General features: G+C 38.3%; 1 protein-coding gene and 1 non-coding gene across 3 annotated transcripts in view; both read right to left on the bottom strand.

Annotated features, from left to right (window-relative positions):
* ARHGEF9 (Cdc42 guanine nucleotide exchange factor 9) overlaps positions 1 to 24,136 on the bottom strand; it is a 285,865-nt gene that overhangs the window by 170,017 nt on the left and 91,712 nt on the right. The window lies entirely within an intron of this gene.
* On the bottom strand, positions 21,426 to 21,559 carry LOC136386565 (U4 spliceosomal RNA). The gene has a single exon (XR_010747936.1). It is a non-coding gene; the product is annotated as a U4 spliceosomal RNA (small nuclear RNA).

The following is a 24,136-nucleotide window of genomic DNA, read 5'->3' as shown; positions in this document are numbered from 1 at the left end:
AGAAAAGAGACGGGGCAAAACAGAGAGAAGGGCCGGGTAAAGGAAGGTAAAAGAATGGGAGGACAGACAAGGACTTTGAAAACGGAATAGGTACACGGAAGGCATGCGTTGGCAGCCACTTTGGAGCCTGGGCCAAGGAACAAGCAAAGATGCCCTTGGACCCTGCCTCAGTGTTTACAGGCAAGTCACAATTAGCTGTGCAAATTCAGCAAACAAGGATACTCTACAAGTTATCCAAAATTCAATTCTATTTGGCTTCAGATTTATTCCCAGTCCTACCTCAAGCTTGTTGGGCAACTCCTGTCCCCTCTCTGGCCCCCATCTCCCTTCTGCCACATGAGAATTTAGACCTGTCTTAGAAATCAGTGAAACCTCTGAATTCTCACCTCAGGAAAATACAATTTCACCAAGCTTCTGTGCCCTCAGAAACTCAGGACTCCCTTACACAGAGACATGTCCTAGGGCTCTTTTTATTCTTACATTGAAGGACTGTAAAAGTGACCAGATAGATATTGGTGGAGCAGGGCAAGAAACTGGATTAATTAGGGACAGAACAAATTAAGTTCTTGGACTCTTACCATACTACAGACTCTAAGAATGAGAATTGCTTTCTATTCCTTAGAAATCTTTGAGGCTAGGACAGTCACCCATCTGAACTAGATGACTGGAAATAATGAAAGTAGGTTGTAAACAAAGTGGCTGTTGGCCCCACAAGACAGAATAAAACCCAAAGAAGTCTCCACTTTAGAAGGTTGAGCTCATAATGCCACCTATGATTGATTGGCTGAATATTTGATTATGTTAGAGAATTACTATGAATTGTTGTGGCTAAGTTTAACAAAATACGGGGAATAGATGTAAATCTTTGTGACCTTCAATTTGGCCATGGTTTCTTAGATATGACATGAAAGTTACAATCAGCCAAAGGAAAAATAGATAGGCTGGACTTTGTTAACATTAACAACTTTTGAGCTTCGAATGGCTCTATCAAAAGTACGAAAAGGGAATTCACAGAATGGCAGAAAATATTTCCAAATTATATATCTGATAAGGAACTTGTGTCTAGAGTATACAAAGAGCTACTACAGTTCAATTATAAAAAGCAAAATTACCAAGTTAAAAAATTGGAAAAGGAGCTAAATAATATTTTTCCAAAGAAATGGTCAAGAAGGATGTGAAAAGATGCTCAACATATTGGCTATCAGGAAAATGCAAGTAATCAAATGCAGGAAATGTGAATGCTGGATATTTACATTATTTAAATGGGATACAACTCTATACACACTAGGATGGCTATAATCAAAAAGCTACATAATAGCAAGTGTTGGAGAAGAGGTGAAAAAATTGGAAACTTCACAACACTGCTGGTAGGGATGTAAAATGGCAAAGCCACATTGGGAAACAGTCTGGCAGTTCTTCAAAAAATGAAATACAGAGTTACTATTGGATCCATCAATTTCACTCCTAGGAGAAAAATGAAAGCATGTCCATACAAAAACTTGTACACAAATGTTCATAAGCATGTTATTTACAATGACCAAAAGATGAAAACAATTGGAATGTCAATCAACTAATGACTAGAAAAATGTGGTATAGCCAAAGGATGGAATATTATTCAGCCCGAAAACGGAATGAAGTACTGCTACATGCTACAACAGAAATGAAATTTGAAAATACTGTAAGTGAAAGAAGACAGACAAAAAAGGGTTTTTGTATGATTTCATTTAATGAAATGTCTATATACTTAAGGTAAATACTGTTTAGAGAGCTTTTGTTTCAGTTTTACATAAATATAAATGTGGTAGCTTGTGATGTAAAAATGTATTTCTTATAGCAGATAATGATCAAACTACTTTGAAAGCAATTCTTTGGATTATGTTGAGACAGATATGGTTGAGCAGGATAGTACTATATTATAAGTTAAAAACACAATCTTATCCTATCTCTATTGACCCCTCAACTCACTACAACCTGGCTTTTATCCCCATCATCCCATTGGAAACTGGAACTTCTTGTGAATATAAAGAAATGACTGACTTGTTGCTAACTCACACGGCCAACTTTTTATCTTGACTCCATTGATGCCTTCCTCCTTCCTAAAATGCTCTTTTTGCCTTGGGAATACCAACCACATGACCTGTCTGGTTATACTGTTTTAAATTCCTGGCTAGGTTCTTCTTAATCCAGTCACAAAGGCTGTAGTTTCTCAGGGTTCTTCTAATTTCAGTCCCCTTTTCTTCTCATTCCACATGTGCACTGAATGATGGGCCTATGCATGCCCAAGACTTGGACTACCACCTACATTACACACTGATGTTCGTCCTTTCAACTAAGTTACTGGACACCATTAGGGAACAAAACAGACCCTTGCCTGCATGGAGCTTACAACTCTGCAGATGACCCCCAGGTAGTTCTCTGCTCTTGAACTCCAGAGATGAATCTCCCACTGCCTTCTGAATGTCTACTGAACATTTCACACGAACTTCACACATAGGAAGTCCAAAATTAAGCTAATCTTTTCCCACCCTTGTCAGCTTTCTCCTTCCCCTGAGTTCACTGTCTCTAAGGACACAGAACTAGCCAAAAAACTAAGGAGATATTTTGCCTCTCCTTCACCTTGATGGTAGCTAACCAATCTCTAAGGCCTTGTGATTATTTCCTGTTTAATATCTCTCTCATCTGTCGTTTCTCTCTCTCCCTGCTGCCTATACTCAATTCCTTATCATCTCTGATCCATTACCCTTCATTACTTGGTCTCCTGTGCTGCTCTCTCTCCGCAATTCAGCCTCTACTTTCCTGCCTAAATCATCTCTCTCAAAAGTAGTTCTGCTCTTATTAATCCTATGGTGGCTACTATAGATTGGTTTCTCAGAATCCATGCCATACTCCTTCTAGCATGCCTTCTTCTACTGCTGAAAGCTATAAACCAAACCAAACAAGCAAACACCACCACAACAACCTGTAATTTCTCAACCTGTAATGTCTCATACAACTGGACATTTTTCATTTCTACCAAGTGTTCTAGACATGAGTCATTTTAAGCAACCACATGCAAATGGACAATATTTAGAAAGAGGTGATGCAGAAGCCATATTCCTACTGCTTCTGCTGACATGAACAATGGTGGAGGTTTTAAGATTTTCTGCATCCATGTCACCTTTCTATAGTCCCCAATGTCTGGTCACTGGCTTTATGCATTTGGGTCAGCAGAGAATGGAATATATATACCTTTGTCATTGAGGAACTGGAAGGCATGATGATAGTTAAGGCAGTGGCACATCCCATAGTTAAAACAGTGGCAAGGATTCCAAAACGGCTACAGAGTAGGTGGAGCAACAGTCACCTGCTCCCTTCACCATGCTGGATTTTCAGCTATATTATAGGGCAATCAACCTAAATAACTAACAGAAGGTGGCTTAACTGAAATATTATAACCAATAGCTTACAAAAGAAGCCACATAGAGACAGGTAAGAAGGGAGGAGACACAGAACGGGCTGGCCCCCACATCCGTGTGTGGTAGCTAAGAAGCTGGAGGGATATTTTGGCTGCAAAAATCCCTCCTACAAGGAGCATGACGTCTCAACTTCATGCACTGATACCCAACCCATCATAACAGAGTCAGGAAGAGGAGCCCACATAACATCTGGGGTAAAAATGAGTGGAGATTCAGTTTTTATGGGAAAGATGGGAGTCTTCTCAGGGTTGAATACTTCTGTTGTTATAGCAACAGTCTGGGGAGTGCAATGTCAGGTCCTACAGCTACTGCTGACACTGTTCTGGCATGTTTGGGTCCTGCAAAGGAGTCTGCTGGCTGCACCCAGTGGGAACTTTTGGGGTGACCTTTGTCTGAAGAATCTGTTTGCAGAGACTCAGACAATAATTGATGTAGCTTTGGAAAGAGGAACATTCTTCCTCACCTTGAGCACACACAGCTGGCAAAACCCCCTATCAACAGTTGAATAACTGTGACTACTACCCTTCCACTCCATGTGACCCCAACATCATGAGTTCAATCACACAGGGATATCAGAGTGTCCTGCAGAGAATGGACTTTCAGAGCACATCTCCTGGGGAGGCTTTTGTCCAGGAAATAGATGGACAGGTGCTGGGTAGTAGACACATCACAGGGAAGCCACTACAACCTCCCCTGCTAGCTTGTGCTATCCCAGGAAGGGAAAAAAGTGTCAGCCCCCCTCCTAAAGGCTTGTTAGCAATACAACCAGTGGGAAACTTTTTGGATCAGCCCTCCTAAGTTCTGGTGGCCTCACCTGGCTGAGCTCAGTTCTGCAGGGGAAAGAGAATTCTGCTCAGAGCTGGGATATTGGGAGTGTATCTCTCTCAGAGGCTGTTGACTAGGGACCAGGGCTAAGTGTTTGGCTCCTTCCTGTAGGCTGAGCTGGCACCACCCCAATGGGATATTCTTTTCATTTGTACTTATGAGCATAGGTGGCTCCACTCTTTTGAGCTTGCTCCTGCAAAGGGAATAAATGGCTGGCTATACTCAACCTGAACTTGCAGTGCACTCCTCCAGAGGGAGCTAGAGTTAGAGACACTAGAAGAGACTGAGTGATTTGGCTCTGGAGTAAGACCACTTTCCCCTAATTGAATGCTTAATTGCACAGCACCCATGTAGGAGACTCACTAGCCTTGTCCTCTATACATTAGTTGCCCTGCCATGCCAAGCTCAAAACTTGTGGAAGGGTCTGTGGGCTGAGGCCATCCTGGGATCACTCTACAACTTCTTTGGAATGTTCTGAAGGAAGACCAGGCAACATCTTGCAGGTGTGGGGGGAGTAGCCAATAGGTGGAGGCAGACTTCAGGGAGACTTTTACCATTGTATAAATCATCCCTCAGGTCAAATCAGAAAGAAGCCAACCCTAGTATGATGATTGGCCCTTCCTATGCACAATCAGACCCAGTAGATGCATGCACAAACAGTGAATAGCATGGCATCTACAGATAGGTACCCTGAGGGCAGTTACAGACAACACTTACAATTATTCTGCACCTGAACCTCACCTATATGAACCCAGAAACAACACAACTAGTGATGCACTTCAGACCACACCAGAGCTTGACTCAACTAACCACACAAGTGACACACCCTAAGAGTGATCCTGGCAGGCACCAGATCCTGCTGGGAACAACTCCTCCTAAGGGAAGCAATAGCACAGCAACTCATACACAGCAATCAGTTTATCCTTATACTTAGCCAGCCAGAAGTTAACCTCAAACATGAAGAGGTATATAACATTCAAGACAGAACTATAATAGTAGGGTGCACGTAACCCCAAAGAAACATTCCTGAAGTGAGGATCTCAGGTGATCTGGAAGATTGTGCCACTCAACAAGATACCTTCATTATAAAGCCAGCATACCAAGTGTGGGAGTCATGGCAGATCTACCTAATGCATAGATAAAAATGAGGAGACAAAGAAATATGCACCAAGTGAGAGAGACAGAGAGAAAGAGAGAGAGAGAGAGAGAGAGAGAGAGAAATACTCAGAAAAAGAATTAACTGAAATGGAAGCAACCAATATACCAGATGCAGAGTTTAAAACAATGGTTATGAAGATGCTCAAGGACTTTAGAGAAAGAATAGATGATTTTAGTGAGAACTTAAGCAAAGAGATAGTAAGCATTAAAAAAATCATTAAAAATAACCAGTCAGAAATGAAGAGTACACTATCTAAAATGAAGAATACACTAGAAGAATCAACAGCAGGTTAGATCAAGCAGAAGACTGAATCAGTGACTTAGAAGACAAGATAACAGTGAGCACTGAGGCAGAGAATCAAAAGGAAAAGAAATTTTTTTAAAAAAATGAGGAAAGCCCTGGCCTAGTAGCTCAGTGGGATAAAGTATCATCCTGATATGCCAAGGTTGTGAGTTTGATCTTGGTCAGGGCACATATAGGAATTAACCAATAAATGCATAAATAAATGGAAAAACAAATATATATATATATATATATATATATATATATATATATATATATATATATATATATATATATATATCTCCACTCTTCCCCTCTCTCTAAAATCAATTTTTTAAAAAATATATTAAATAAAAAACAAGGAAAGTCTAAGGGATCTCTGGGACAAGTTGAACAACATTCACACCATAGGGGTACTTAAAGGAGAAGAGTGAGCAAGAATTTGGGAACCTATTAGAAGAAATAATCACTGAAAACTTCCTAACCTGATGAAGGCAAAAGACACACAAGTCCAGGAAACACAGAAAGTTCCAAACAAGATGAACAAAAGAAGCCCACAACAATACACATCATAATTAAAATGACAAAGGTTAAAGACAAGTAGAGAACACTAAAAACATCAAGAGAGATACAGTTAGTTACCTACAAGGGAGCTTACATAAGTCTGTCAGCTGATTTCTCAACAGAAACACTTCAGGTCAGAAGGAATTGCCATGAAATATCAAATGATGAAAAGCAAGGACCTACAACCAAGATCACACTACCAAGAAAGGTTATAATTTAAAATTGAAGATGAAATAAAGAAATTCTCAGACCAAGAAAAGAAAAAAAAATTTTTTTAACCAAAAAACCAGTATTGCATGCAAGAAGTGTTAAACAGCCTGCTATAATAAGCAGAAGAAATATATATGGAGAGAGAAACATAACTGTAAAGAATAAAATTTCAATAAATAAATACTATCAATAATAACCTTCAAGTCAATATAAACAGATTAAATTATAATTATTTAATATAAACAGATTAAATGCTCTAATAAAATGATATAGGGTAGCTGAATAGATAAGAAATCATGACATATATATATATATATATATATATATATATATATATATATATATGCTGTCTACAAGAGGCCAACCTCAGAAAAAAAGATACACATAGACTGATAGTGAAGGGATGAAAAAAAATAGTTCATGCATATGTAAATGAAATAAAAGCTGGGGTAGCGATACTTATATCAGACAAAATATGCTTCAAAACAAAGGCCATAACCAGATACAAAGAAGGTCACTGCATAATACTAAAGGGATAACTCCAACAAGATGATATAGCCCTTATAAACATATATATATACCCAACATAAGACCTCTTAAATAGATAAAGAAAATCTTGGTGGACACTAAAGGAGAGATTGATAGCAATATAGATATAGTAGGGGACATGTAGGGACCCTTCTTCTTCAATGGATAGATCTTACAGACAAAAAGAAATCAACAAGGCAACAGCAACCTTAAATGACACACTGGATTGGATAGATTTCATTGATACTTAAATAGAACATTACATCCCAAAGCAGCAGAATATGCATTCTTCTAAAGTGCTTAAAAAATTCAAGAAGATTGAAATCATATCAAGTATCTTCTCTGACCACAATGGTATGAAACCAGAAATCAACTACAGTAATAAAAACAAAATTGAAAAACATTTAAACACATAGAAACTAAATAGCATGGTATTAAACAATGAATGGGTTAAAAATGAGATCAATAAAGAAATCAAAAGTTACCTCCACACAAATGAAGCTGAAAACAGAGAAACTCAAAACCTTTGGAACAAAACAAAAACAGTCCTGAGTGGGAATGTCATAGCATTACAGGACTACTTCAAGAAGCAAGAAAAATCTCAAATAAACAATCTAACTTCAGCCTGGCCTATGGTGGCACAGTGGATAAAGCATCAACCTAGAATGCTGAGGTTGCCAATTCAAAACCCTGGGCTTGCCTGGTCAAGGCACATATGGGAGTTGATGCTTCCTGCTCCTCCTCCGCCTCTCTCTTTCTCTCTCCCCTTCTTCTCTAAAGTGAATAAATAAAATCTTAAAACATAAAAGAGGGGAAAACTTAAAAAAAAAGTTGTTGAGAGTAAATTCTAGAAGTTCTCATCACAAGGAAGAGTCTAACCTTACACCTAAAAGAACTAGAAAAAGAACAACAAACCCTAGAGTAAGTAGAAAGAAGGAAATAATAAAGGTCAGAGCGAAAATAAAGACAGAAAGGCTAAAAAAATAATAATATAAAAGATAAATGAAATTAAGATTTGGTTCTTTGAAAAGATAAATAAGATTGATAAAGCTTTAACCAGACTTATCAAGAAAAAAAAAGTGAGAGACCCAAATAAATAAAATCATAAATAAAAAAGAAATACCAACTGGCACCACAAAAATACAAAAGATTGTAAAAAAAATATTTTGAAACTATCTGCTGACCATTTGGATAACATGGGCAAAATGGATAAATTTCTAAAGACACAATCTTCCAAAATTGAATCTGGAAAAATCAGAAAACCTGAAAAGACCAATTATAACTAATGAAATCAAAGCAGTAATCAAAAAATTCTCAGCAAACAAATCCCTGGACCGGATGGCTTCATAGGTGAGTTTTATCAAACAGTCAGAGAACTAGCACTTATCTTTCTCAAAATAATTCCAAAAATTTCAAGAGAAGGGAAGACTTCCAAGGTCTTTTTACAAGGTCAGCATCATCCTAATTCCAAAACCAGATAACGACACTACAAGAAAGAAAATTAAAATCCAATAGCCCTGATGAAGATAGATACTGAAATCCTAAACAAAATATTAGCAAACTGGGTCCAGCAATACATTAAAATGTTCATATGCCGCCTGGCCTGTGGTGGCGCAGTGGATAAAGTGTCGACCTGGAAATGCTGAGGTCGCCGGTTCGAAACCCTGGGCTTGCCTGGTCAGGGAACATATGGGAGTTGATGCTTCCAGCTCCTCCTCTCTTTCTCTCTCTCTCTCTCTCTCTCTCTCTCTCTCTCTCTCTCTCTCTCCTCTCTAAAATGAATAAATAAAATAAAAATTAAAAAAATTCCTTTAAAAAAAATGTTCATATGCCATGACCAAGTGGGATTTATTCTGAGGGTGTAAGATAGGTACAACACTTGCAAATTAATAAATACGATACATCACATTAACAAAATGAAAGATAAAAAATACATGATCATATCAATAGATGTGGAAAAAGCTTTTGATAAAATCCAGCACCAATTTATGGTAAAAACTCTCACCAAAGTGAAAACAGAAAAATCATTCCTCAACATAATAAAGGTCATATATAACAAACCCACAGCCAACATCATATTCAATGGGAAAAAACTAAAAGTATTTCCTTAAAGATCAGGAACAAAACAAGATATCCATCACTACTCTTATTCAACACAGTACTGGAATAGCCACAGCAATCAGACAAGAAGAAAAACCAAAAGGTACAAATTGGGAAGGTAGAAATAAAATTCATTATTCACATATGATATAATATTGTATATAGAAAACCCTAAGGACTCCACTAAAAAACTACCTGCTCTAATAAATGAATTTGGCAAAGTAACAGGATACAAAGTTAATATTTTAAAAAGTAACATTTTTCACAAAAATAATTAACTATTGAAATGAGAAATTAAGACAATTCCGTTTACTATGGCAACAACATAAATAAATAAATAAATAAATAAATAAATAAATAAATAAATAAGGTACCTAGGAATAAATTTAACCATGGAGGTGAAAGATCTGCACTCAGAAAATTATAGGAAACTGAAGAAAGAAATTGAGGAAGATATAAATAAATAGTAGCATATATCATGTTCATGGATAAGAAGAATTAACATCATTAAAATGTCCATACTTCCCAAAGCTATCTACAGAATCAAGAAAATTCATATTAAAATATCAATGGCATATCTCACAGACCTAGAAGAAATATTCCAAAAATTTATTTGATACCACAAAAGACTTCAAATAGCCTCAGCAGTATTGACAAAGAAAAACAAGTTTGAAGGTATTATGTTACTTGATATCAAACCACAAGCCCACAGTAATCAAAACAGCATGATATTTGCACAAGAACGGGTATATAGATTGACTGAACAAAATAGAGGGCATAGATATAAACTCAAATTTTCATGGTCAATTAATATTTTGACAAAGAAAGCAAGAACATATAATGGGGTAAATACAATTATCTGAGTAAATGTTGCTGTGAAAATTGGAGAGAAGCATGCAAAAAAAATGGATTAAAGACTTAAATATAAGAATCGAAACCATAAAAATCCTAGAAGAAAATACAGGCAGTAAAATTTGAGACATTTATTATAGCAATATTTTGCCAATATATCTCCTCAGGCAAGAGAAACCAAGGAAAAAACTAAACAAGTGGTGATAAGTCAAACTTAAAAGCTTTTGCACAGCAAAAGATACCATCAACAAAATCAAAAGTGAGCCCATTGAATGTGAGAATGCATTTGTCAATGATACACCTGATAAGGGGTTAATTTACCAAAATCTATAAAGAACATATACAACTGAACACCAGGAAGACAAACAACCAAATTAAAAACTGGGCACAGGACTTGAATAGATATTTCTTCAACAAAGATATATACATGGCAAAAAGACATATGAAAAAATGCTCAGTGTCACTAATCATCAGATAGATATCAATTTAAATCACAATAACATATCAACACATACCTTCTAAAATGGCTATATTCTATAAATCAATGAACAACAAGTACTGGTGAGACTGTGGAGAGAAGGGAACCCTTGTGCACTATTGGTAGGAATGCAGACTCGTGGAGCCACTGTGGAAAACAGTATGGAGTTTCTTAGGATTTATTTCCAAAAGTAGGATCACTAGATCAAAGGCAGTTTCATTTTTTATTTTTTGAGGAAACTCTATACTGTTGTCCACAGTGGCTGCATAAGTCTGCATTTCTTCCTTTGATGCATGAGTGCTTGTTCTGGCACATCTTCATCAGCACTTGTTGTTTGCGGATTTATTGATCGTAGCCACTCTGACAGGTGTGAGGTGATATCTCATTGTGGTTTTAATTTGCATTTCTCTGATGATTAATGACTTTGAGCATTTTTTTTCACGTCTATTTGCCATCTGCATGACTTTGCAGAAGTGTGTATTCAGGTCCTTTGCCCATTTTTTAATTGGGTTGTTTGTCTCCCTGGTGTTGAGTAGTATAAGTTCTTTATATATTTTGGAAATTAATCCTTTATCAAGTGTATCATTGGCAAATACGTTCTATCTTCTCTTCAGTAGGTTCCCTTTTCATTTTGTTGATGGTGCTGTGCAAAAGATTTTTAGTTTGATGTAATCCTATTTGTTTACTTTTTCCTTTGTTTCTCTTGCCTGAGGAGATATATTAGCAAAATTTTGCATCGTTTGTTTTTGTTTTTCTGGCTCTTTTAGGTGCTGGGTTAGATTGTTTATTTGAGATTTTTCTTGCTTATTTTTTTTTACAAGGACAGAGAGAGTCAGAGAGGAACAGATAGGGACAGACAGGAAAGGAGAGAGATGAGAAGCATCAATCATCAGTTTCTCGTTGTGACACCTTAGTTGCTCATTGATTGCTTTCTCATATGTGCCTTGACCATAAGGCTACAGCAGACCAAGTAACCCCTTGCTTGAGCCAGCGATCCTGGGTCCAAGCTGGTGAGCTTTGCTTAAACCAGATGAGCCCACGCTCAAGCTGGCGACCCCGGGGTCTTGAACCTGGGTCCTCTGCATCCCAGTCTGATGCTCTATCCCCTGCACCACTGCCTGGTCAGGCTTTTCTTGCTTCTTGAGGTAGGCTTCTAATGCTATGAACTTCCATCTCAGGCCAGCTTTTGCTGTATCCCATAGATTTTGGTTTGCTGATGTAATTTTAATTTGTTTTCAAGCAATTTTTGATTTGTTGCTTAATTCATCCATTGTTTAATAATATGGTATTTAGCCTCCATAAGTTTGAATGTTTTTCAGGGTTTTTTTTATTGCATTTGATTTCTGGTTTCATACTACTGTGGTCAGAGAAGATGCTTGATATGATTTCAATGTTCTTAAATTTATTGAGTCTTGTTTTGTGTCCTAAAATGTGGTCTATCCTAGAAAATGTCTCATGTGCACTTGAAAAGAATGTATATCCTGCTGTTTTAGAGTGAAATGCTCTGAAGATATCAATTAAATCCAGCTGATTTAGTGTGTAATTTAAGGCTTCTGTTTCCTTGTTGATTTTCTGTCTGGAAGATCTATCTATCCATTTATGTCAGTGGGGTGTTAAAATCCCCTACTATTGCTATATTGCTGTTGATCTCTCTCTTTATGTCCATAATTTGTTTTACATATTTAGGTGCTCCTACAATGGGTGCACAAATGTTTACAAAGATTCTATTCTATTGTTGGATTGCTCCCTTTATCATTATGTAGTGTCCTTCCTTGTCTCTTATTATATAGCCTTTACTTTAAACTCTATTTTGTTAGATACAAGTATTGCTACTACAATTTTCTTTTGCTACTGCAGTTTTCTTTTTGTTTTCATTTGGCTGGAATTTTTTTTTCCATCCCTTCTTTCAGTCTGTGTGAATCTTTCTTTCTGATATGGGTCTCTTGTAGACAGCATATATACAGGTTATGTTTTCTTATTCATTCAGCTATCTTGTGTCTTTTGATTGGAACATCTAATCTGTATACATTAAGGTTACTATTGATATGAGCTTATATTTTACCATTTTAATTTTTTTTTCATTTATTCATTTTTAGAGAGGTGGGGGGAGGAGGGCGGGACAGAGAGAGAGAGAAAGAGAGAGAGAGAGAGAGAGAGAGAGAGAGAGAGAGAGAGAAGGACAAAGGGAAGTGTGGGAAGCATCAATTCCCATATGTACCTTGACCAGGCAAGCCCAGAATTTTAAACCCACAACTTCAGTGTTTCTGGTTGATGTTTTATCCACTGCTCCATCACAGGTCAGGCCTGCCATTTTATTCTTTCTACCTATAATTCTCTATCCCTCTAAATTTCTTTTTTTTTCCCTTTTCTTAAAACAGGTCCTTTCTTACAACACAGCTTTGGTAGTAATGAGTTCTTTTAGCTATTTTTTGTTTGTTTGGGAAGGTTTTTATTTGCCTTCTATTTTAAATGATAGCTTTTTGCTGGATATAGTGTTGTTTTCTGCCCTTGCTTTTCATCACTTTGAATATTTCCTGCCAATCCCTGCTGGTCGGAAGTGTTTGAGTTGAGAAAGCAGCTGACAGCCTTATGGAGACTCCTTTGTAGGCAATTAATTGATTTTTCTTTTGTAGCTTTTAAGGTTCTTTTTTTGTCTTTAATCTTTGGCATTATATATGGGAAAGGGAGAGTGAGAGAGAGAGAGAGGGAGAGGGAGAGAAAGGAACATCGACCTGTTCTTTTATGTGACTTGAACAGGGATTGAACTGGCAACCTCTGTACTTTAGGACAATGTTCTAACCAACTGAGCTATCTGGCCAGGGCATTTGGCATTTTAATTATGATGTGTCTTGGTGTGTGTCTCTTTAGGTTCATTTTGATTGGGACACTCTTCTTCCTGAACTTGCATGACATTTTCCTTCCCCAGGTCAGATAAGTTTTCAGCTTTTATTTATTCAAACAGGTTCTCTAACTCTTGTTTAATCTCTTCTCTTTTAGGTAACCCTATAATGCATATGTTGTTTCATTTGATGTTGTCCCAAAGGTCTCTTAAATTTTCTTTAGCTTTCTTAATTCTCTTTTATTTTCACTACTCTGATTGGGTGCTTACTCTTATCTTGTCCTCTAAGTCACTGATATGATATTCTTCATCTAGCCTCCTATTGATTTCTTCTAGTGTTTTCTTCATTTCAGGTATTGTATGTCTGACTGGTCTTTTTTATAGTTTCTATGTACTTTTCAATGCTTACTATCTCTTTATTTAAGTTCTCACTGAAATCATCCATTCTTCCCCTAATGTTCTTGAGCATCCTTATAACCATTGTTTTAAAGGCTACATCTGGTAGTTTGGTTGCTTTTATTTCATTTAATTCTTTTCTAGGGTTTTCTCTTTTTCTATCATGTAGGGCATATTTCTTTGTCTCCCCATTTTGTCCATATATTAGGTAGATCTGCTATAACTCCCAAAGTTGCTGTCATGTCTTGATGATAAAGTTGTCTTGTTAGTTTCGATGACATGAACATCCAGATCACCTGAGTTCCTTGTTCTAAGAATGTTTGTTGTAGATTATATGCATCATCCTATTGTATGTGACTCATGAATGCTGTAGGCCATTTTGTGGGTGGAGTTTACCCTTCAGGCTGATTGGTTCTAAAGGTCAACCTTGATCACCATGTCTGAGATGTTGTGCAGTGGCCTCTCTACTGGGGCAGAGTTGTTCCCAGCAGGGTCTGGTGCCTACTAGACTCCTCTATGTCTGTGCCACATATGTGGCTCATTAGGTCTAGCTCTGGTGTAGTCTGAAGCCCACCACTGATTGTTTTATTTCTGGGTCCAGTTGAGCAGTGTTCAGATATGTATTGATATCAGATGTTGTTTGTAAGAAGCTGTGACTTACCTGTTTAGAGCAACCATTCTGTTCACTATTTATGGTTGTGTCTATTATGCCTGGATGTCTGTGGGAAGGGTCAATCTGTGTACAAGGGTTGACTTTGTCCCATGTAGAGCTCAGGGTAGTTTTGTAAAAGAATCCAGGATTCTTTAGGTCCCCTCCACCTATCAGCTTCTCCACCTCCCCTTGTAATTGTCTGGTCTTCCTGCAGCACCCTATGAAAAAAGACTGTAGAGTAGGCTGAGACTGGCCTCCTTCCACAGAACCTTACACTGGTTGTGAGCCTGGTAGGGCAGGGCAACCAGGGTTAGGATGACAGGGCTAGTGGGTTCCCTACTTGGGTGTCACTCTCTCAGGTACTCAGTGAGGAAAAAGGCACACCTACTAAGAGCCAAATAATTCAGCCATGGCCAGTCACCAACTCTAATTCACCCAGGAGGGGTGAGCCACAGATTCAGGTTGGATAGGGTAGGGAGTGCCCTCTGCAGGAGTATTTTCAGCTGAGGAGCCACTGGTCTCAGGGAGACAGATCAAGAGAGTCTCTTACTGGGTCTGATGGTGTCCCATCCCACAGGAGAGGGCTAAGCACTTCAACCAGGTCCCTGATGATAGCTTCCAAATGACTCTCACTTTCAACGTCCAAGCTCTAAGAATCACTCCCATCTCCCCATGGAAATTAATCCTATGGACAGAGAACCTGGGACTTTACAGGGCTAGTCCAAACAGCCTCCTCTTGCAGGTGGTGCATGCAAGAATATAGGAGGGGAAAGTGAGCACTTCTATCCCTTCCTGGGGTAGCTCAAACTGAGGCACTCATAAGAAAAAGGACTCTTGCCTGACCAGACGGTGGTGCAGTGGACTGAGCATTGGACTGGAATGCAGAGGACCCATGTTTGAAACCCCATGGTTGCTGGCTTGAAGCCCAAGGTCACTGACTTAAGCAAGGGGTCACTCACTCTGCTGTAGCCCCCCAGTCAAGGCACATATGAGAAAGCAGTCAATGAACAACTAAGGTTCCGCAATGAAGAAGTGATGTTTCTCATCTCTCTCCCTTCCTGTCTGTCACTATCTGTCCCTCTCTCTGTCTTTCTCTGTCTCTTTCACAAACAATAAAGAAAATATATCTGCTTATGCATGTATAAATAAGGAAATTGCTTGTAAAGGCTTAGAATATCTTTATACAAACACCTGAGAAATTGACTTCAGTGACTGTCTCTGGATTGTCTGACTGAGGACCAGAAGAAGGATGGAGATTTATGGAGAGTTAATTTTTACCACATTCCCTTCCTTACTCCTTGAATTTTGTACTATGTGCATGTCATACTTATTCATGATAAATAAATAATTTTGTCAAGCATCTGTTACATGGGGGAGAGAACATATTGCAATGTTATTAAGTACTAACAAATTTCTTTTTCAAATTAGTTAGAAAAGACCTCAAGAAACATAGCATGGTGATTCAGTGATGGATCACAAACTAAGTAGTAGTTCTGAGCCAGCTGGCATGGGCTCTGGCTCTGAAGAAAATATAAAAATAATAACAAGAATTTACATAGATTTTACTCTATGTCAGGCATTGCTCAGGGTACTTTACAGGTATTCACTCATCTAACCTGTATAACACTATGAAATGGGTATGTACTACTATCTTCCCAACTTTAAAGATGAGGACCCTGAGGAGTTAGTGGACTTCCCAAGACCACACAGACAATAAGATGTTAGAGCAAGTATTTGAATGCAGGGAATATACAGTGTGTCCGTAAAGTCATGGTGCACTTCTGACAGGTCACGGGAAAGCAACAAAAGATGATAGAAATGTAAAATCTGCACCAAATAAAAGGAAAACTCTCCCCACTTTATACCTATTCAGTGAAGTTCGATGTGGGCTCATGCACAGATTTTTTAGGGCTCCTTAGATAGCTATCCCATATAGCCTCTACAGACTTGTCACTGACCGATGGCCTACCAGAACGGGGTTTCTCCACCAAACTGCTGGTTTCCTTCAACTGCTTATCCCACCAAGTAATGTTATTCCTATGTGGTGGTGCTTCATTATAAACACGCCAATATTTACGTTGCACTTTAGTCATGGATTCGAATTTAGCGAGCCACAGAACACACTGAACTTTCCTCTGTACCATCCACATCTCGACTGGCATGGCCATGGGCTGCTCCACTGTATACACGGTGTTATGTCATCACCTGCACATGCGCACATGCTGCCATATCATCCTACAGAAACTGGGAGGGTTTTCCTTTTATTTGGTGCAGATTTCACATTTCTATCGTCTTTTGTTGCTTTCCTGTGATCTGTCAAAAGTGCACCATGACTTTATGGACACACTGTAGTTCCATGGTCTGTGTTTATAACCATTACATTATGTTGCTGATAACAAGGCAGAATAATAAAAGCTATGCGACTCTGGCTGCTGTATAGTCAGCTAGCACCTAATAGTTTATGACTAATCAAATAATACATTAGATAAATGGATGGATGGATTTGTGAGTGGATGGATGGATGGATGGATGGATGGATGGATGGATGAATGGGTGGATGGATGGAAGGGTGTGTAGATGGGTTAATAGACTGATGAGTGAATAGTGGGTGGATAGAGAGAGAGATGGTTGTGTTGTGGAGTGTGGCATTTGTAATCACATAAATCTGGATTGAAAATACAATGCTGCCTGCCCTTTGTTTAACCCTGAGCAAGATATTTAAACTCTTTGTTTTTGTTTCCAAGCTGGACTAGACAATGAACTCTTGGAGGGCAAGAACATTTATCTTTCATTCTCTACTGCATCCCCAATTGCAAGAAGACTACCTGACCCAAAACAGGTTCTCAGTGAATATTTGTTGCATGAATTTATAAACCAACAAATGTTGACTTTAAAACCTATTTTGTAGAGAATAATGTGAAGATTGGTTGAGATAACATTTCCTATAACTGGAACAAAACAGGTATGCTTCCTTCCCTTTCCACACATTCATTCCTCATGAATGTTATAGAAAGCACACCTAACTAGGAATGAAATTTGTGGCTTCTTTTCCCAGTTACTGAGTAGCTGTGTGGTCTTGCGTTAAGCACCCTCCCTCTCTGAGACTCGGTTTTTATAATCTATAAAATGGGTGATATTCAAACATTTTTGTGTAGGAAGTAAGGAGAAAGCAACTCAAGCGAAAATCCTTTTCCAAAATCTTAAGCAACAACCCAACACATAGAGAAACAACTCAGGTGTTCTGGATAAATCAAAGGTGGGAGATCCAAATTCCTGTTCAACCTCTGTTCAGCACCTCCCCTTGAGACACTCCCATTGTAACCCTATAGCTCTGAATCAGGAGTCTGCAACCCTTTTCTGCAAAGGTCCAATTAGTAAATATTTTAGGCTTTGTATGCCATATGGTCTCTGTCACACAATTCACTTTTGTCTGTATCATGAAGGCAGAATAGGTGTGGCTGTGTTCCAGTAAAACTTTACTTATAGGCAATGAAATTTGAATTTCTTATAAATTTTCATATAATTTCATGCATGTCTGTCACAAAATATTATTCTATCAAAATTTCCCAACCATTTAAAAATGCAAAAAAATTTGTGTTTTGCTAGTTTGTAGGCTAGATTTGACCGGTAGGCCATAGTTTGCTGATCCTGATATAAGAAGTGAGGCTAAATTATCACCAGTCATCCAGTTGGACATTACAGTGGAGGTAGCCCAGAAGCAACATAAACAATGTATAGAATAAAGCCTGAAACTATATACTGTTGCCTTGGAAATTCCAGAAAGTACACAACAGAGTTGATCAGGTCTATGAGAAACAAGTACTAGGAGTTGATGTTTCCTGCCCCATCCTTTTATCTCTAGAATCTCTCTCCTTTCTGTAAAAAATCAGTAACTAAAACCTTAAAAATGGTCTTGGTAGTTGATCACCGAGAGAGCTTCAAGTCTCACTAATGCCTCTCAAATTTTCACTGAGCTCCAACTGTTTGTAATATAGATCACCAACTGGCTATTGGATAGCTCTCATATGAGGCTGTCCAAGCATCTCAAATTCAATATGGCTCAGATGGTACTTATCGTCTCCTCTCTTCATCCCCTCCCTAAACACTGTTCCTTCTTTTCCATTCCCCAACTCTGTAAAAGATATCACCATCCACTTGCTCTCACAAGAAGAATCTGTCACTGGAAGAAGCAAAGAAGTATTAGATTATATCAACTCTTCATTGATCCTTTACCAGATAGATGAAAGCATTTTAACTATTGGTCAAATTTCACTATTGGTCTCATTCATCAGGTTGTGGCTCATAGTCCAAAGTTGAATTAAAACATTTGAGATTCTGTTTTTTACATTGACAGATATACATGTATACTAACTGTGATAATGACTACAGTTTGTCTCCAAATAGCCCATTCTCCCTTTCCTCCTTTGTATCATAAACCTTGCCTATAATTGTCAGCTGTGCATACTGCCAACCAGTTTACATGAGTACATTTTCAAGTTTCCTTGCAGCTAGGAGCCTAAATGTAACTCAGTTCTGATCAATGAGATATAAGTGGAAGTATTATTAAATAGGACTTCCAGGAAGACTTCTTTAAAAGGTAGGGTCAAGGCCTTTTTCTCTTTTTTTGCCTTTCCTGTTGCCTAGAACGTATATGTTAGTAGATGTTCTAGAACTTCAACACCGATTTTAAACCATGAAGCAACTTCAAGAATGAAATCCAAATACTAGGGAGAGTGAAGCAGAAAAGTCCTGGAAGACTTCCTGAAGCTGCTATACTGGCCCAGGTAGTCTTATTTCCTGAGTTATTTTATGTGAAAAAATAAGACCTGTGTGTTTTAAGCCAGTGTAAATATAGATCTCTGTTAATAATCATAGCATAATCAAATTAACTGGTAAATCTAACAGTTAGCCATTCTATCTTGCCTAAATGGAGATTTCTACTTAAATATTGTGACTTTTATGAAGGTCACATGAAATTTGGCATGGAATTTAGTCCATGATTCTATGTTATTCTCCAAAGCGTTGGCATACAAAAGGTGGGACAGTAGGAGTGGACAACCTTTTGTGCAGATAAAGGAGGAGGGTACTGTCTCTAGAGAATATTTAAAATATAAAAACGAAGTATTTTTTTAAATTATCATCATGCAACAGCAATTTTAAACAATGTCAGCAATAAAATACTCTGCCTTGAAAAAATATTTTGTTGGTCAAAGTTCTAAGGAATTGTTGTTATTACTGAGTTTTAATAATCTATATAAAGTTCAAATTAGCACCTTTTATTACTCATCTTTTAATAATATTGTATTATTCATGGGAGTTGAATTCACAGAACTTCCAGTTATATAGTTGCCCCAATACCACCACCAAAATCACACAGACTTTATATGTATTCATTTCATTTAACTTTATAAAGGTGTATCATCATTCAAGTAGCTTTGGGTGCATTTCTTGTCTCAAATTCTTCTGGTGCTTTAATACAGCATTTAAATATTTGGTGGAAAGTCAACAGTGCTAGCTAAGTGATTGCAAAGTAGAAGAAACAGAACATAAGTTATTTCAATTATCTCATTTATGTGACAAATTGGAATTTTTATTTGTGCTTAGAATCTAAAACAGTGGAAAAAATACAAACTGCAAGGTTTACTATTTTTGTTCAGCAAGTGCACATGTTAGGTCATATTATGTTATTGAATTCAAGTTTTTTAATTAACATTTAGTCTCTTTTTCTGTATTAGTTATTTGAAAATTTTAAAAAAATCAAAACACTAATTATCAGGGCTAATTATTATTGACAATGATTTTGTCATATAGAAGAGATAGTACTAAAAGTCATTCATTCCAAATATCACATATGTTAAGTATGCCACATCTAGTACTAAAAATACACTTAATGTTCTTCTACAGAATTCTAGAAAGCAAGGAATTGGTTCATTTGTAATCCATATAAACCCAACTCTCAATTAGCCCCAACAGAGGCCAGGAGTCTGAAAAGCAGATAATTTCATCATTGACATACATGCGAAACAGCCTTGAAGGCATATAGCCACTATTTTCATTCAAGTCCCGCTCCTAGACTTCTGAGAATTACATGGATGGTCAAAAAGAGAAAGACAAAGATCTTACATAAATGATGTTATAAAATAAAAGACACAGCCTTTTCATATAAATTATCACTACCTTAGTCCAAGCTACCATCATCTCTAACCTAGCCAATTTAAGAGTTTCCTCATAGCTCTTTTCTTTTGTCCCACTATAATCTATTCTCCTGTTAAAACTTAAATCAGATTATGTCCCTATCTGGTCAAAGCTTTCCAGAAACTGCACTTCTCACTCAGATTAAATTTCCTCAGGAAATTGGTCTTTTTGCTGTTCCTTAAACAAACTAGTTGTTCCCTCCCTCTATCCTTCTTTCTGTCTCTTTCTCTCCCTTTCTCTCTCTGGCTGTTTCTTATGCCTAGAACCATCTTCTCCCAAACAGCCACATAAGAGCTCATTTTTTTCATTTTCTTCACATCTCTGCTTAATCCTTTGAGTAGTGAATTTTTTTCTTGCTCGCTGACCCCCGGGAGTGCGTTGTTTTTTTTCTTCAAAAAATGAAATTAGGCCCTGGCCGGTTGGCTCAGCGGTAGAGCATTGGCCTAGCGTGCGGAGGACCCGGGTTCGATTCCCGGCCAGGGCACATAGGAGAAGCGCCCATTTGCTTCTCCACCCCTCCGCCGCGCCTTCCTCTCTGTCTCTCTCTTCCCCTCCCGCAGCCGAGGCTCCATTGGAGCAAAGATGGCCCGGGCGCTGGGGATGGCTCTGTGGCCTCTGCCCCAGGCGCTAGAGTGGCTCTGGTCGCAACATGGCGACGCCCAGGAGGGTCGCAACATGGCGACGCCCAGGATGGGCAGAGCATCGCCCCCTGGTGGACAGAGCATCGCCCCTGGTGGGCATGCCGGGTGGATCCCGGTCGGGCGCATGCGGGAGTCTGTCTGACTGTCTCTCCCTGTTTCCAGCTTCAGAAAAATGCAAAAAAAAAAAAAAAAGAAAAAAAAAATGAAATTAGTTCCAGTTATAGTTTTATTAACTTAAAATCATGTTTGTTTGATAACCAATTTATGGAAACAAGAAGAACATACATTTGCTTTTTTTAATGTTGACTTACACATTTTTCAATGAGCAATAATCGCGCCTCAGATAAACCTCTTTGGCTACGATACTGCCACTGCACAAAGCTACATTTTAAAAATAAATCGATCATACTCTGGATGGTCAGGAGGCACGAGGATGTACATGAACGTTCATACTACTCAAAGGGTTAAATGTCTCTTAATCAGGAGGCTCTGGCGGATATATCATCCTACCTGCTATCTTTCTCTATTAACAGGTTTTCTTTTTCTTCTTAACACAGAGCAATCCTGGGCCTATTTATATTAATTTGCATAATTGTTTAGTAAAACCTACCACCCTCCAGAATGTAAGATCTATGAGAGTAGAGACTTTGTTTTTGTTCAGTGCTATCTCCCCAACACCTAGATTAGTGCCAACTCAGTGTAGATATTCTATATTTTTGGTAAATAATTTAATGATCTTAATAATGACTATAAGGAATTTCATCCCTGTCTTATGGATGAGAATACTGAGGATGAAAGATGTTTGGCAATTGGCAAATGTTTCAGAGCTGAGAAGTGTAAAAACTAGGCTTTCAACTTCAGACTTGTGACTCTAAGACCAGAGTTCTTCCCACCCTAGGTACATTGCCTAACTGAGCACAAAATTGGCATTGTAGGCAGAAGCTATGAATAAATATAGTGAAAATCTACCATCAGAAGTGAACTCCCAGTTTTTAACTCTTTATCTACAGAGACATATTTTATTCTATAAAATCCTATTTGATGTTTTATGTCCAAAGACCTTTATTTATGTGTGACACTTACAATCAAGTCATAATAGTCAAATGTCCTGAAAAAGAATCTCACTATTATAAAAAGTTCAATCTGAATTTCAAACAATTTGCAAATGAAAGACCAAGGAACAAAGACCTTTTGACTAGCCACATTATTAAATGGTAGCTAGATATACACTCCCTATTTTTTTCATAATGAGCCACTAGTTAAATTTTACCCAATATTTACTTCTAAGTCATTAAGAGTTCTATTTAACAAGTGAGAAACTGAGACCCAAAGCATTCTTATCAAACAGTAGCAGGGACAAGGCTAGAGGTTTCTTGCCCTCCAGGATAGAATAGTTTTTACTATTCCTGTCTCTTGAATTCTGGCAAATAGTTAAAGCAAGGCTTTCATCATATAATATTCTCTACTTCAGTATCCTAAAAATTTATAAGATTTCTCCATCAATCAATATTAAATTATATAGTCTCCATAAGGTATCTGTTACTCTGTCTTCTCTCTCACAGACAATTGGCAAAACTTTAAATTTCTACATTAATTTAATCTGGTTTCAATGAGTGGCTCTAGACCCCTATATTATAATATATGTAGAAGAAGACAGAAGTCTTACCTATACCCAACTGACAAGAAATACCAGGACTGGCTTTTTCATTTTTTTAAAGCAAATTTCATGACATTAGTTTAGACTGAATGAAGTCCTTTTCCAAGATCATGACTTTGTTCTTTTCTGATACTCTCGGCACCATTTGAACTGATGATTCTGTGGAGCAGTGGGGAGGGACAGTGACAGAGTCAAGACTCAGCTTTGCCTTCATGGAGCTGTGAGGTCCTGGGAAAGTTTCTCTCAATCACTGGTTCTAATCTTTCCTGTACAGATGACAAGAACTTGAAGGTCTTCTCTTGCTTTGATCTTTTCTGGGTCTAGTAACATTTGAAACAGCCCTAATGGGACCCCAGGGAAAGATGGATGTTTGGAAAGAAGAGTTTCTTGAAGCTCTGGCATATATGAACATAAACTGTAAGCCTTCAGGAATCACTAAAGCAGATGTCTAAGAAAACCCTGAGGAAAGGAAAAGGACAGCTCCTCTCAATACAGTTTTAGCCCACTCCAAATTCCCTCCTCCCTTCCAGAATGGGAGCAAAAAAGGGGTTAAACATCAATTTTTGCCCAATTGCTTCAGGCTACTTTCTTTCTGCTGCAGGTTGTGAGTAGCAGTGCAGAAGTGTGGGGTAGCATGGCCATCAGTGCTTGCTGGATAACCCAACTGACCTTCAAGACCCTTTTGACCATACTTCCCATCTGAGCACAAAGGTATGGGGGCCTCCCACTCCCAGAGTCCCTGACCAGACATGAGCTACCCCTAGCTGAGTCAGAGAGATATCAAGATGCAGCCACCACTTCCTCTCTGGGAGGGAAGTCATTCCAAGGTCTCTAGGTGGAAAAGGAAGCAACATGGCACAAAATGAAGATAAACACACACACAAACACACAGTCCTTGAGCAGGGGAGAAGGACTTTCTTAAATGAATTGGATCCAGACCCATTTCCAGGATAGGAATTTCTACAGCTGTTTTTCTCTGACAAAGCCCCAAGTATGGACAGGGTGACCCCAGCCCAGGCAAGAAAGGGTTCCAGAGCTCCCCTAAGCAGCTTCTCGGAGAGTGGCCCTCTAACCCTCATGTTCCTGAGACTGGCCAGAGCAAGGGGATACATAGTCTATTTGGGGAACTATGCAGCTCTCCCATACTACCTCCTCCACAATCCCAGGCTTTTTGACTGCTCCCTCCCACCCAACCCCATGCCAGCTGGCCAAGAGCCTGCAAGACGCACTGTCCACAGAGAGCCCCTCTGCCAGCCCCTTTGCTTCTTTGACCTTCCGGGTGACCCCCACTACCATCTCACGC

This window comes from Saccopteryx leptura, chromosome X (genome assembly GCF_036850995.1).
Source record: "Saccopteryx leptura isolate mSacLep1 chromosome X, mSacLep1_pri_phased_curated, whole genome shotgun sequence".
Classification (NCBI taxonomy): Eukaryota; Metazoa; Chordata; class Mammalia; order Chiroptera; family Emballonuridae; genus Saccopteryx; species Saccopteryx leptura.
Note: the sequence above shows the minus strand (reverse complement) of the source record. Positions and strands in the feature narration are given on the sequence as shown.